The 16,193-nt window shown below is 40.8% G+C and overlaps 1 long non-coding RNA gene across 2 annotated transcripts; it reads left to right on the forward strand.

Moving 5' to 3' along the window:
* The first annotated feature begins 343 nt into the window (after nt 1-343).
* Nucleotides 344-2,867, forward strand: LOC134191282 (uncharacterized). 2 transcript variants are annotated; one of them, XR_009971754.1, is made up of 4 exons: nt 344-386; nt 448-538; nt 607-2,626; nt 2,691-2,867. It is a non-coding gene; the product is annotated as an uncharacterized LOC134191282 (long non-coding RNA). The 2 variants fall into 2 exon arrangements; XR_009971753.1 differs by having other exon boundaries at nt 610-2,626.
* Nucleotides 2,868-16,193: the final 13,326 nt, after the last annotated feature.

The raw sequence follows: 16,193 nt of genomic DNA on the forward strand, positions 1-16,193 counted from the left end.
ACGCTGGATAGAGTGTCTAGAAGAGAAACATTTTGTTTAGCAACGTTTTCAAGTTTGCTGGTTGAACTGACAGCAAGAAGCAGTTATGTATCTCAACAGTTCACACATCATATTTTCACCCCCACTCTCAGACACGCAGATGGCACAATCACAGCATTGCGTCGATCACTACCAGGACTTGTTTTCATTTAGTACGAAATGCATGCAGCTGTCACTGTAAGCGCAGTCACATGCTCAGGTTGGCTCCATAATTATGCTCATGTCTGTACATGTACACGGTTTTGCCTACCAGAGCGCGCTGCCCTTAGGTTAGGCCTCGCGTTTCTCAACGCTCTGTAGCTCACGTGACATGCACATTCAACGGATATGAAAAGGAAGTCGCAGAAGTCAGTTCTAGATACCTTCAGGTGAGAATACTGGGTCAGTGTACTCTACTCTCGCTTTCAGTAGGCTATCAGCGAACGAACAAGTTACCCGGGGCTCCTACGTAGAATCCGTGTCACTGTGGCATTATACCTGAAGGCTGATGATGACAAGGGTAAACAAATTCGAACAGTCGAATACATGTGTAGGTCTTGCAATTCATAGGTAATCACATTGTATCAGTAGGGTCTTTGGAGCTCGGTGTACACCAATTGAAAGAGAAGTCAAGGTTCTGCTTTCATGCTAGACGATCATATTAACCTATCCGACAGAGAATCCGCCGCCCATGGTCATGCAGACGTCACGGAATCGTCAGAGTAAGGCGCAATCTGGTAAAGTTTGTGTGCAACTAGTAACACTACCTATTGCATGTACTTGCCAATGACATTATGTGAAAATCTGGCTAAAGTTGGGACACCCCAAATACTTTTTGATCTCCCTGGACTTGATCTCCACATTACTATTTCTAATACTTTACTATTAGATATAGGCGGACTAATTTTGTAGCGTTGATATCAATGCACAACTTATTGATATTAATTATTTAACTTGGCTGCTTTCTGCACGTGATGGGAGGGAGAGTGGGAGGAGAGAAGAAAGCAGTCTGGGGACAGCTCTATTGTAATTGACTTCGGAAGAAGGCAGTGTTTGTCTTAATCTTAACGTAATACCAGGGGTTTCCCCAGGAATTAATAACAGCGCGGTATTTTATTAATATTAATTAGCCACCGAGATCTTATCTTAAACAGAAGAAGTAACTTTCATTAATTAATGATTGTCAGACTTATTGGTGTCGCCACTGACATAAATATCATGAAAGCGTGGTAGGAACAGATGCCACATGGATAGTTACTAGGTCAAGGTGATATGCATTACTGTCTTTATCACAACACAACAAATTCATACCAGCATCTGGTGGATACAGATCTTTGCTAACAGTATCCACACTGTAGGATATGGAAGACATGTTACACCTGCTTGAAGACCTGAACTGATTGGAATGCTGTCAGAGTAGACAGTTATCATGTAAGGATGTTTAGTCAGAAGTGCTAACTTAAACGTTTAGCCTATTACAAACATAGTGATAATAAGGTCTTGGAATGCTGTCAGAGTATGAACTTATCATGGGATGTAGTAGTCAGAGGTGATAAGAGATCTTGTACAGCTTACTATGCATACTAAATTTTAGTAGTCCTGTGAGTAAATACTGTGAAATTTTATATTGTTATTCCAGTTGAGTGGTTACACTCGGTAAATCGATCTGTTAGGGTACACTAAACAAGAATGACAAACACCTCACACACAGTAAACAGTTACCTCAAATGAGGGTTGACAATGAAAGCAAAAGTTACTTGACTATACAACACAATGATCTGGCCAAATCTACTTGACGGCAGACAAGCACCTAGTTATCTACAGGATTATGTGTACAAGGTGGCATTGAAGAAATGCTAATTACAAAGCTGTGGGTGTGGTGAGCTGGGACTAATGTCAGGTCAATGCGCGAGCGACAGACTTCTAACCCTGTAGATAATTGGATGCTGCTCTGCCGTCAGGTAATTACGCTTTGGGCAGATAAAATTACGTGCTGTGCCGTTAAGTAACTTTTGGAATTCCTTATTAACCATCATTTGAGATACAGTCATCACCATAGCACCATCACCACAGCGCGGCGCAGTGCCTTGGCGCCGCGCTATAGGGAAGCCCCTGAATACCCACGTTCATTAGAAACGGTGAGTCACTGACAATCATATAACCACTTACAGCAATCAGATACCGAGTAGTAGTAACCGTTAGATCCATAGTGCAGTTGTTGTGTATAATGTCCACGGCTCGAATGCCAAAGGAGTTTCTTGCAGCCGACAAGTGGTGGCTGTGGTAACCGCTTTCTGAGCTCCTAAAGCAAACACAATTTGTTTCAAAGGAGCCAGGATCTCTTCACAAAGCTTCAGCAAGCTACCGGATGAGACATCTGACACAGGTGGCCTTTCACACTACGTATGTGGTTCGTGTAGAAGCAGACTGCTGACTTTCGAACGCGAGTGCAACAAACTTGAATCCACGAAGGAGTCCATTACGTGGACATACAGCAAGAGACTGTCTTGTTGGAGGTTCAAGATAGGAGTCATAGCGTCTCCAACAAGTTCATCTACTGTCAAGAAATCAGACGTAACGGCCAGTTCCCGATGGCTGGTGATGAAAGGTTAATTGTTACTTTTGTATTTGATCATTGCGGTCATCTGAGTTATATGTGAGTGCACATTTAGACCCTCATGAGAAACTGCTGGTGCTGCAATTTATTGCCCTTTCATGCACAAAATCGCACATACCGTCTTTGCTGGAAAATTTGCTGCAAAGAAGTCTGTAACACCTCATTGTGTACGTCGCGCAATGGCTTTACTGTCGTTACGTATTCCAGTGCCCATTTGTCGTTTACCTCAGCGACCATGTAAGAGTATTGTGACTCATTTAGCTCACTCTGGTCAATGCTAATTAGCTATTTGTTACAGGAGCTTCAGCCATTGTGGCAGCTGCACTGCCTCTGCCCATGCCTTTGTCAATGTCAACAGTAACTGAACACACCTGTACTTCTATATCAACTCGGTTTTAGCCACCAGTAAAGTGGGGTCTACGCCATCGCTTGCTTCTACATCAGAATTTGCCATGCTGCATGAGCCCGTTTCGTACAATACAGTAAATGAAGTAGCTGTAGATGAAAGACCTGATCAAGCAGATTCTTTGACTGAGTCCGTTCAGTCTAGGTAAAGGTATACGTGCAGTCCGTGCGATGCATATTGTGCCCGTCGACTATATTGTTGCATTTGTACTCATTTAGGTGCAGGTGATTTACCCATCCAATACAAGTGATGTCATCTTTCGAACCAATACCATGGGCTGGGACTCTCTGACGTCTGACAGGATTGCTCGAGCTGCTATGAAAAATTCTTATGCTTTGCTCTTTTTGATCAAGGGAATTTGCAATCTTATCAACAAAGAGTGTGAAGAAATGTGCAGATCTTCTACTCACAGTTCATTTCGCAACTCTTTTTTTAGTATGACATCGTTGACAATACACAAAACTGTTTATGAACTACAGACAATAGCACCTACAATAGTACATTATGGGAAAGTCTTAGGAGAGTCTGTTAGTCTTAATATGACTTTAATTGGCACCAATGAGAAATTTCAAGCATATTCATGTATGGCAGCAGCAAGTCTGCTTATGGCTCAAAATTCTTACAATGTTACAATCTGTAGTCAGCATGATCCTTTTCAATTCAGGAGCCAAAGAGGGCATACAACAGACTGAACCGGTTGGGTGTTTGTACAGTATCTCTCATAAGGTGACACTTTGAAAGGTAAAGTCAATGTCAGGAAATTTTAACACTTCAGTGCTCTGCTGGAAAAGAAATGCCCGTCATTCCACAATCAATCTTTGCAGCCACAGACCTCTCTGACTGTTTATCACATGTAATTAACCTTTCACATTTTTGATAGCACAAGAAATGACAACATCTTTGGTAGTGAGACCTCTGACTCTTCTTCCATTTGTTGGGAACCTGAAGAAGGCTCAGAGCAGATGCCACACGTGAAGACCTTGTGCTTTCAACTGACAGGAGACAACTTGGACATTTTAATCAAGACCAAGTACATGACTATTGACAGGAGAAACAAGTCTTTGCATCGGTTTAATATAATTGTTACAGATGAGCGAATTAGTTGACTACCATCTGCTAACTGCAAGGCCTAGGTGTCCTATTTTGTCTGTTCCAGGCTCTGCTTTCTTGCCATCTTTAGATGACTATGCATAGCTGTGAAAAGAGTTTGCAATTATGGTGTAAAGGATTATCACCAAGTACCTGCCTGCTTTCTCACGTTTTGCAAAATACGTTATAAATCATATTGAACACCAAGTATACCAAGCAAGCTTGTAAGAACTGTTTGGGCCTTCTTGAGTTTAATGAAAATTAGCAGCAGGACATGGGGAAATTTGGAGCATGTAAATCAAACGTATGTTTTCTATAGCTTGGTGGTGGTCAACTGACTGCAGAGAATCCGGAGTTCTCAGTTGGTAGTTATTAATGGTGCAACATCTTATAAAAGGCTTGAGGAAGTATTTACTCATGCTCAGGAATTTTGTAATTTGCAGCATGAACTTTGTAAACCTTATATTTACAAGTGTTATGATACTCAAAGTACAAACGATGTGGGAATTCTCTATCATTTAGGAAACAGCCTTGATTGCAGTGACATTGCAAGAGATATTCCCATAAATGCTACCGATCTTGTAGATCGTTTGTAAATGCTGTTTTGGATGGCTATAATCTGGCAGCAGCTGTCACTCATAAATTGAAGGACTTTGATGATTCGGCTGTTTCTCTGGGATGCCTCAATAACTGGAAGCAACTTGGTTTCACGACAAAGTTTAGGCATGGTGGACAAGTACGTTCTTCAGTGGATAGAAATCAAGAAACATGCTTCAGCCTTGATCAGTACTGTACAGTATGGTTTTCCATAAATTGCAGAAAGTACAGTTGAACAACCATCTCTAACTACTGTGCCTTCTTGCAACATGCAGTGTGCCTAGAATGCATGACACCTACTAGTTTAGTAAATTTTGTCTATCAGTCAGCAAGCTTGAGAAGCTACTGTACCAGTCTATGGTCTCTTCCTGCGCAGACTGACGTTGCTCATGCAGTAATGTCAGGAGAACAACATGCAATGAAATCTCTGTCAGTGACATTAGACAATGCTCTGTCACGTAGAGAATGAAAGCCAGCACTCAACGCAGCAGCAGCAGCAAGAGCAATCATCATTCAAGTATTCAAGAAAATGAGGCAGGATTTGGCTATGTCGTGACTCTGAATGTCTTTAGTGTTCCAGTCTAAGCTTGCTCATTGTAAACATGAAAGTAACGTGCATCTACTTGTCATTTCTGACAATAATGAATCAAATATTGACGAAACAGACATCGCTCATGATTCAACTACTGCTGCTGAAGACAATGTGTTTAGTTGTGTTTCTAATTTTTGGGAAATGGCTCTTTTGAAACGAGATTTGAAGATGCCGTTTCAGAAATGAATGGGGAGAAGTTTGTGGAAATTCAACTTTTTACACTTCAAAGAGGCCAGAAGAACAAAGTATACTCTAGAAGCTTTCTACTTTGTAGCTGCAGATGACATTGCTGAGCTGTAGTGAAGTACACCGTCAACTTTGGAACAGAGGCTTCAATTTCCATGGAGGCATTGACAATAGCATTCCTTTAGACTTATGGTGGAGCATAATAACAACATAGTCGAGGAACCAATTGCTAATTAAGGTGCTAATGTCTCTTTTGCTTCAGCTCAGGTGGTAAGTCGTGCTTTACAAGGCATCGAAACTGTTCTTGACAATTTGCATGTGGCTCTACAAGTTCGTCGGGAATCTTGGGAAGCATGCTAGGATTGACAAGCAGAAAGATGTGCATTTGACTGCCAATGAAGCTTTGAAACAGAAGATGAGAGCATATTAGCCCTGTAGGAGCAGACAAGACATTTACAAAGATGAAGTGAGATGTCTTACAAGGACTCAAACTTAGCTCACTTCTAACTTGGATTAAGAAGCAGAAGCAGACACTTTATGTCCAGGAATTGGAACAACCTGTTTCATATTTGACTGCCTAGGAAATCTTGTTGTGCTTAAGGTTTGCTTTGTTTTGGTGTTTTACTTTTTTGAACAATTTTTGGTATGTATAGGATTAGCTTTAGTAACTTCTCATATAGTTTTAGTTTTAGTTATGGTAACTTTTTTTATAGTTTTAGGTTTAGCTATAGTACAAGTATGTACATATAGGTGCAACTGCATGTGCAATTAAGCTAGGCCAATACAAATTAATTAATGTGTTTCATGTGGATGACTCAAAGTGATCGAGGGATCTCCCGTGCATGGCAGGCATGCCAAATTATTGCATGATAGAGATTTAGTGAAAATTAGTTCCAAGCAAGACAAATTAATTAAGTCAAATCTGAATGACAGAGTGTCTGTTGCTACTAATAAATTGACAATATAATTATTATACATTTACAGTAGTGTCTTTGACGAGATAAGCCAGCACTATTATACTGTTTATAATTCTATACCAAATCAATAATATCAAAAACATCTTATCTTTTACCTTAGCTTCATTTAGCTCTGGCAACAAGTCTGTCACTCTGCAATTTACCCTGGTGGCTATAATGCAGTTAACTGTTTCCTGGCTAAGGACGGCTTATATCAACAGGACATGTATAGTAAGGCTGTTGGTCCAACGACACTAAAAGCGTTTCCTATCTCAATTGATGTAAGCAGCATTGCTGCATCAGTATGACAGACTGAACGGGACTTTCGATCCCTTCTCGTCCTCTTGATCAACACCAAAACACTCTAACATACCTGATCAGTTATTCTCATCTTCACGTCTCTGCACAGATATCACAACAGTTATGTTGAATTTATACAGAAGCAGAAGCTGCTCCATTAGAAGACAACAAGAGATGTCGCCGACAAATGTTTGAATTCATCAGATCTTGTACATACTGGAATCAACATGAGCCAGTTGTTGTTCATGGTAATGTAAGAGGCAGACTCTGAGTTGCATCTCGACCACATCACCCTATATTTTGCGTGTATATTTGCTTCCAAACAGTTGGAGGGACTATTGTGGAGGACTGTGTACAGTTCCTTGACATCAATATCCATTCCCAAGGTATTGGTAGCAAACACTACTTGGTACTTCCATTTGGTGTCTGAAAGTGATTCCAATTTTGAGCTCTTTGTTTGCCTCAGGTCTGCTGGAATGAAACATCTCTAACAGACAGTTTCCATTCTGTTATCGCTTTCAGGAAAGAATGTGTTTCCTCCTAAAGAATGCTGAAAGTGAGTGTTTAAAATGCACAAGCATTTTGAGTTTTGCAGTACACAAGAACTCTAGAACAAATTAATTCCCAAAGTATGCAATCATTTGAGAACCCAACAGAAAGTCGTTTCTGGATATGGATGCACTTTCTTGACGCACAGGAAGATGTTGGGCTTATTTGAACTCTTGACAATTTGCACTGCATTGCGTAGACCCAAAGTTTGATTTAGGATACTTCTTGTAGCAGTGGAAGCTGTTGCCGTTAAGGCCAGACATGGAACGTCCAACAACGGTCTCAACTCACCTATGAGACCACACCAAACACGGAAAGGGTCGTCGTCATGACCATCAGTGCAGTCAAAGCTCACTCCACCCCTACAGATCCACATAACATGTAAACTCGCTATGGCCCACATGACTATAAAATAGAGTCTAAATCTTCAAACTCACCACTGCACGACAGTATATGTGTGTGTGTGTGTGTGTGTGTGTGTGTGTGTGTGTGTGTGTGTGTGTGTGTGTGTGTGTGTGTGTGTGTGTGTGTGTGTGTGCTTCATTGACGACAACTGCCACAAATCTCTGTCGCAGATCAGATCTCTGTAGTGCCGTTTGCTACTCTCAAGAACCAACAAGAACTTCAGGGCTTTTATGACTTAATGGGACTTTCCCTGCCTTGATATCTGCATCTTTAGACATGGACTGACCGACAATGGTAGCTTCTGTGCCGTTGCGAGTCAAAAAAGCGACCTGATTTCTCATTAGCAACTTCAAAGGCAGATCGCTGGAAGCCGTTTGCAGCCAGTCGACAACAAACAAACGGAAGAACATGAAAAATAAGTGACTTGCCGAATCCGGTATCATATGAAAACAAGCAAAGACATCATGACCCTGTACTAATTAGCGTAAAGCAAGCAGTTGAAGGGGCTTCAAGACTTTAAATTCTAGATTGCGTCTTTCGTTTAGTAATTAGAGTAGTCGTAGGTAGTTGTACATGTATCACTTTCCTGAAAAGACTATAGATACAGATACGAACATGTGCAGAATGTGTGCAGTTCCTCAATGTAGAATGTATACCTCGATGTAGAATGTATACCTCGATGTAGAATGTATACCTCAACATAGAATGTATACCTCAATGTACAAATTGTACCTCAATGTGTAAATTGTATACCTCATTATGTAATGTGCATACCTGAATTTGCTAGACACAAATAAGAAGTACATGACTGTTATTAATTGTATGATGTATATATCTGGATTGTATTAGCCACTGATACCTAGGACACCTCATAATTTGACACTAATCTCTCACCATCCCAGCTCTTCTTTCCTCCCATTCTCCCCTCCCATCACGTGCAGACAGCAGTCTGGAGTATCGAGGCTAAAGGTAGCACTCTATGCCAATTATTATCCGGGCTTTAAAATCATGCCTAACTATCCTGTATAGAAAACGTTCTGTGGGCATTCACTATGGCCTAATGAAGGAAGCCTTGCTACTGTCCATGACATGTTTTCTGCTTTTGTGTTTGCATGACGTTTGCACAGGTAAACTGCTGTTAACAAGTAAGTCTCATATTGTATGAGTTGAGAGCAGTCTTTCTTACTCATCTACGTTTCTGTGCAGCTGCTGCAGAGTTTGTTGCATTTTTAGTTTAATATCAAATAACATTTGAAACACCTAATTGTTGCCCTACAATACTCCGTACTGCTTGGTTACAATGTTGGTACAGTTACAGTATTCTATGATTTTAGCTATGAGCCATATTGATTTAGCAAATAACATACTCAAAGGCTCTTGCTAACTAACTCCTGGTTGCAAATTTTTGGTCTGTGTGACTACCTATTTTTTGGTGTGTATTTGGAATTGACTATGCCTTCTGTGGAGCTAGTCACAGAGCAGTACTTCTGTTTGGTTGCACACCACAACTACAGACAATCGGCAGACAACCAATAAAGGCAGCTAACATTCATGAGAGTTTAATCACTAGAACAGTATTTCGTGTTTGCAGTTATCTCCTTTTGTCGAAAGTAAAGAATAAAAACTTGTTTGTAATGGCCAGCGCTAAATCTATGGTGTTTCCTACTCACTACAATAATTATAGGGGAACTTAACATGAAAGGAGAGGTTTTGGGTGTGGGATAGGAAGCATTTCTTGTATACCAATTGGCACTAGCCTCTTGTCACCAGGCTACTGTCTTCTAGCTATCTGTTTGGTGTTGAGATGGTTGGTATGGTTTTTTGATGTCACTGTTCTGCTCCTCAACTAATGATGGGGACTAACCGCCTATTAATAAGCTGTTGATGACAGATGTGGGGAATGGAGGGATCTAACTAATAAACGAGAGCTTTAATTAAACCACCACCACTAGTAAAATATAGTAACCTAATCTTCTATACCGGTGTCACAGGAAATTTCGTCCGGGTAACAAACCCCCAAGATTGAATCCTAGGATTTACTCTACCTCCCGGAGCTGCCGTCCTAGGATACGAGCTGTCCTCCTAGGACATTTTCTCCTGGGCATGTACGTGTACTGTCGAACGCGGATTTTGACTAATGGCAAACAATGTAGAGTACCAGGACATTCTGCGCTACGAGACCAACACGGAGACTCAGGGTAAATATAGACCAGGGATTGGACAGAATGAGAGAAGGAATAGTCACGACAAAGCTTCTCACTACGTTGTACATCGACACTATACGTCGTGGCAAAAGACGAAGGTTTAGGAACAGAGAGACACCAACGAGTCGTCTATAAGAAGGAGGATAAGGCAGAAGTTATTCGATGTGTTACTGCGGAGTCGACAGAACAAATCAGACAGAATCAGACGAAACTTAGGAAGCACTTGTCTCATTGCTTTGATGCTGAAGAGTTTTGCCTTTTCCAGAACACTTGCCTTTGGTGTGAAAAAGAACAGGATGGCAACTGTATTCTATATTGGAGCAGAGTGCTCTTGTACATCTTTAACTACTGACATATCACAATGCGTCTACTGCGAGAAGTGGTGTCACACGGCATGCACTGACAGCGGAGTCTGATGGCGACTGGTTTTGTTGCAATGAATGCTTGTTTAATTAATTAATTAATGTATCACTTTTAAACATGTGCAGTGACTAATCATGTAATGATAGAAATTACGTAAAACGTTCTTTGCAGACAAGAGTTCAGTTAATTGTTAGCCATATGAATTGTATGTGTGGTTATAAATTAATTCAATAGTTCGACTGCACTTACAAATGACTATGGCTCTAGTAGCAACACTCCACAATGACATTTCATACTATCAGAACAATTCTTCTGGAACAGGAGGTAACTTCCTAGGACAATTCACCCGAGTGGAGATTATGTCCTGGGACAGTTTCTAAGGGGGAGCTTCTGTCTGAGGGGTGGTCCTGTCCTGGGACATCGGTATCTGAGTTAACCTTACCACGTGGTCAACAGGCATGCATGAAAGGTGAACATTAACTAATCTAGCCTAACAGTGACTGTGGAAAATGCCAATTAGCACTAGAGCTTCAGCCATGTTGAGTGCTGGGGGCTTGAGCCCAGGGACGAGTATGTTAAAAGGTCCAGACAAATTTTTTCCTCAGAAGCAGCTTTAGAAGGAGCTACTAACTCTTTGGGAGTTTGTTTTGCCGAACACAAGAAAACAGCTGCCGTTCAACATTTGTGTGGGCAATCCAGAATAAGCACAAATATTGTTCTGGAGTACAGAACATGTCTCATGTCCAACAGCTATTTTGAGCACTGAATGTACATAGTTGTATGCAGCACACTTAGCACAGTTTATAGTAAGGTTTTTGACATTAAGTGTTAGTTGACGAGTGCATGTGTGCCATCTATGAACTTTATAACACTAAACTGGCAACAGTGCCTGTAATCATAACTTCAATATTAATTAATAGATTAACTACAAAGTTTGATGAATGAGTAATGTTTATTGACTGTCTTGTGTTGTGTTTCCAGTGTATTGCATTTGGGGTAGTTGGAGTTCATGTAGTGTTGAATGTGGAAATGGCACCAGAACTCGGCAGATTAGTCAAGCAGCTACAAAGAGTGGCCAGAAGTGTACAGGACCATCGACTGAGATCTGCATAGTCACATCTTGTATGATTACTGTTGTGGTGGAAGTCAATCCTTTACGTGGAATGTTTATGTGATGTAGGTTTGGTAACTAATCTGTCTGCCTCTCTTGGAGCAACAGTCAACATGAATTCAATTTATAGTTCTTTGTCTGTTGCTACAAAGGCTATAGATGGCAATCCAAACAATGTTACTGGACAGAGACTTGTCAGTACTGATTGCGCTGCTACAACAAGTTCCTTTAATCCTTGGCTTCAAGTTGACTTGCAAAGGAATATCTTGTCTCACGTGTTAGAGCTATCCTTTATGATTATAAGGGTAGAAATGTGTATATTCGTGTTGGTAACAATTTAGCAAACAATGGGAATGACAACCACAATTGTGGAATGGCTCCATACAACAGTTCTAATGACGTGAATGCAATATGGCGAGATGTTATCTGCAGCCCACCAGTTTGGGGAAGATACATTACTTGACAGAGAATTGTGACAAATGCCATTCTTCATGTATGTAGGGTGGCTTTCATCTATGGTTAGATGATGTTGTAATGTAGGTAGGTGTGGAATGAAAAGTAAATGTCTTGTTGTTGTAGATTTGGAGATTCCTGTTCTAGACAATAATACAAATATTGAAGGAACAAGTGTGACAGTTAATAACAGTCAAGATTACCGTAATCCTTTGATTGTGGTGTCAGTCCTGATGTGACCAACTTTAATGCTCTCTTACAATGGAAACACAACACAACCAATGATGTACCATCTTCAAGTGTACAGAATGCTGGTGTATATCAGGTGTATGAGAATGGCGTGCAGCGGCTCTACATCAAGTCAGCTAGTACCTTTGACAGTGGAGTGTATACATGCCAATATACTGCAACTCATGGCTCTATAGTGTCAAAGTCATTTATACTGAACGTTGGTGTGGGTAAGACTGCATACGTGTGATGGGATGTGATGTGATGTGATTTGATGTGATGATATATTTACCCGGGGAAACTAATCAGTATCTGATACTGGTCTACCATAGCACCCTGCTAACATAAACAACTAAATTTTTAACTCTCTTTCTGAACTTCACGATTGAGTTTAATTGTTCCACTTCTGCATGTGCATGTGCAGTTTGACCGATAGCAGGAAGCATTTCAAGTAATTAGTTTTGGGGAAGACAACATTAGAACATGCTTTACAACTTTATGTCATATATTGAAATATGAGAACCTAGTCACTAGGTCATTCAAGATTTTGGACATCTGTGATGAAACATCTGTGAATTAGAAGATTTTGGAAATAAGCTGTTTTTAATAGTGGAGAAGTTTTGCTAGAAATCGACACACTCCCCTATACCACTTGGTGCAGGAAATGTGTAGGTCGGATTTGGTGCAAATGCAATCAGAATTTGGAGAGAAACGCGAGTGCATGAGGAGCGGCTTCAAACGGCAAGAAATTGTTGATCGCCAAAAGTGTTGGGAAGGACGACGACATGTACAGTCCACACGGGACTGGTGCGGGCGTGCATTCGAATGAAACGGTAGGTGTAGGGTTAGCGTCGTCAAGAAATTTTAAGCGGGGGTTGACCCTTTGAGAGGGGACCCTGTGTAATCAGAGAATTCCGGCCACTTCACTGTCTGCGGGTACAGGTTCGGCGTGCTTGAGTCAAATTAGGCAGAGATCGGACACAGGTGCCAGAGATCCTGATTTACACACAGATACACAGACAGGCAGACAGACAGACAGCTTTCCTCTGTGTGTGTGTGTGTGTGTGTGTGTGTGTGTGTGTGTGTGTGTGTGTGTGTGTGTGTGCGTGTGTGTGTGTGTACACAAACCTGAAGTTCCTTCTCCCCACGACCACGTTTCATTATAAGACCTACTTTAAAGAATCTTTTTTGTGTTCGACTACAGATCAGTATAGGAACGATTTGGGGAAGTGACTAAACAGCGACGAAAAAGCCTCACGAAGTTCTGTCGCCCTATCTCTTTGTATTGTAGCTAGGGTTTGTGTGTACTGGACAACCAAGAAACACCTTCAGAAGCTGAATGCCACCTACAGTCAACTATCCACATGTCCCGTAGATACTACAGTATGATCAATCCTTACTACACTGTGCTGTATCTAAAGCTGTAGTCAATGTTTGCCGATATCAATTTATATGTCAACAAATGTACCATACCACTGTCGTTACAACGAAAGTGCATACTTAATTATACTGTACATTTCAATTGTCTTGATCATGATCGCAAAACGACGACTGCCTATCAGGCCTAGATGCATAGTCTAAATTACTAGGAAGTTTTACATGTTTACTTCCATGACAGGGTTTCAACAAATACGTATTGTCTAGATAGGGCACGGCATTGCAGTAGACGTCAGAAAACTTCTTTGGGACATGTTACTCACCAATGCAGGCGCCACCTACGGGTACCGTACAACTAATATTACCAGTGCATGCCATCCCTACTTAGGGAGTGCTAGCGCATTACTTCCAGACCGTTCGTTTCAGAGAGGTCACTGTTGCTGTTACATTCCAATCACAGCTAAATATTCCTGAACACAAAATTGATCAGTCCGTACGCAAGTTGGGAGTTGCCTAGGAAAAACCCTGTGAAAGTGAGCCGTGCCCATGGGCGTGGGGCCCAACTCGGCCTGAATAATTGTTGTGTAACCCCAGGTCAAACCTGGGTTGGGCCCAGGTTCTATAACGTCATGTAAATGGGGCTTAAGTATTGGTAATTTGGCACTAGTCGTGTAGTTTGCAGGTCAACTAGAGTGCGAGAAGGTTAGCATTTTTTCCTTCCCAGAGTTTACTCACTAGTAACTGAAGATGTATGTTTCTTCGCACTTCTACAGTTATGGTCCCTTTGGAGAAATTGTTGACTTGTTCTGAAGTATTACAAATTTAATGCCATTTTGCTTTCAAATGCACTACTTGATAAAATCTATCGAAAATTACACAAAGTAATCATTATTTCACGTGACCAAAACTTTCAAAACTCAACTCAGATTGTCTGTCTTTGTCAAATGGTGAAATTCAAGACATTGGACATGGATATTGACCTGTGTTTAAGGTCATGTATCATATATTTTAGTCAGTTGAGGAAATGATCGCCTTCACATTGGCCATTGCGAATGTTTTGGTTTCAGTTGTTTGTGTTCAACAAGACCCTGTGATTGCAAACTTGAATTTGACTGTTCTGGTGAAAGCTCTTTCATGATTGGCAGTTTGTCATTGCTTGTTCATCCATGTGGTAGCCACATATGACCAAATGTGCATACAGCCCAATGTTCTTTCCAGGAATTTTTTTCAACTGGCTCAATGAGTTGATGAAGACCCACTCCTTACGGACTATTTGTAGATTATCTTTCGAAAATGTAAATTATTGAATCTTTATTAAACTCGGTGGTGATTCGACTATACAAGATGTCATTAGTGTCAGGATTTAAGATGCATACCTTAGCACTTATGATGGTCTGTCTAGCATTGCATACACTGTAACAGTATATTCTAAGCTGTCAGAAAAACTTTCAGAGGACCTTCTAGACTAAGCCAGGATGCAGTTTAGACTATTGATGATGACATCATTTACTGCATGGTACTCCAAAACAACAAATTATATTCTCGTGGAACAACTCTGCCACTATAGGCATTGTGTGATTCCTACATCCAAAATGTCTGGCATAGTACCCAGACAAATGTTAAGCAATGCTGTCTGTAGATTTGTCATAATTGGAAACGGAAATGAAGGTTCCCCTTGCAGGACCATGACTGTGGTTATCAAAAAGGAACATGAATAATATGGTCGTTAGATGATTTGTTTTTTCTGACAGCATCTAATCTTAGACAAGTACAGCCACCGTAGTACCAGGCATTTTGTTTGTGTCCACCCTGCTTTGGTTTTCCAATTCCACTATACCATACCTCTGACAGCAGGTGCTTCAAAACAACTTTGCAGAAGCAGGATCCACAGAGTCATCTTTTGACAAATCAACTAATATCAAGTAGAGCTCCACGTAGTGAAAGCAGCAGGCACATCAACTCTACGCTTCTTTGCTAATGCCTGTCATTCAAGCATGTAGGAGCTCAGAGCCTATCCTGGATATTACCTCAAGTTTGCAGACATTGTTTGTGCTGAGTTGTACAATATGTACATAGTATTGTAGTACCAGTCTCATTGTAGTGTGTTGCTTACAACAGTGACCATAAACGAACCCTACAACTTAGAGCAGTAAGGTCTAAGTCACAACTGGCAAGTCCAAGGCTTCAACCAGCAATTTTCTTTTCCAATCAGCAAAATGCCCGGTTATGAGGAAAACCCTGCTGCCTGTGTGGTTGGACCGTTTCAATTGCATTTGGAAGCATGACATATTTTATTTAAAGCAGACATAGATAGATACATATATATGCAGATACCAGCCAGCCCTCCCCTTTTCTATTTTCTATTTTCTATTTAAATTATTCTTTTCTATTTGATAGACATGCTTAGTCACGTGACTTTTAAGATAGTTTTGTTTTTATGGCTCATCTCTGACATTGCAACTGATTCAGCTATTTGCAGCTGCTGCAAAGCTCGTTGCAGTTAGTTTAAAACCAACTGTCATTTTGACACAATTTATTGTCTTGAAATGCTCCAAAGTGCTTATACATCAGTGGAATTTCCTTTAGTTTATGTGCGCATTATGTTCTTGAAATAGCTGTCTCTCTACAGAGAGCTACAAGTACCAAGGTTTACTGATATTAGTGAAAAGTGTCATTGGCTGATGGTGCCAACAAATTTTTGGCAGTGGTGAGGTGCAGAGTTTTGGAAGTTTGGAGAACAAG

The sequence above is a fragment of the Corticium candelabrum genome, chromosome 15 (assembly GCF_963422355.1).
Source record: "Corticium candelabrum chromosome 15, ooCorCand1.1, whole genome shotgun sequence".
Lineage (NCBI taxonomy): Eukaryota > Metazoa > Porifera > Homoscleromorpha > Homosclerophorida > Plakinidae > Corticium > Corticium candelabrum.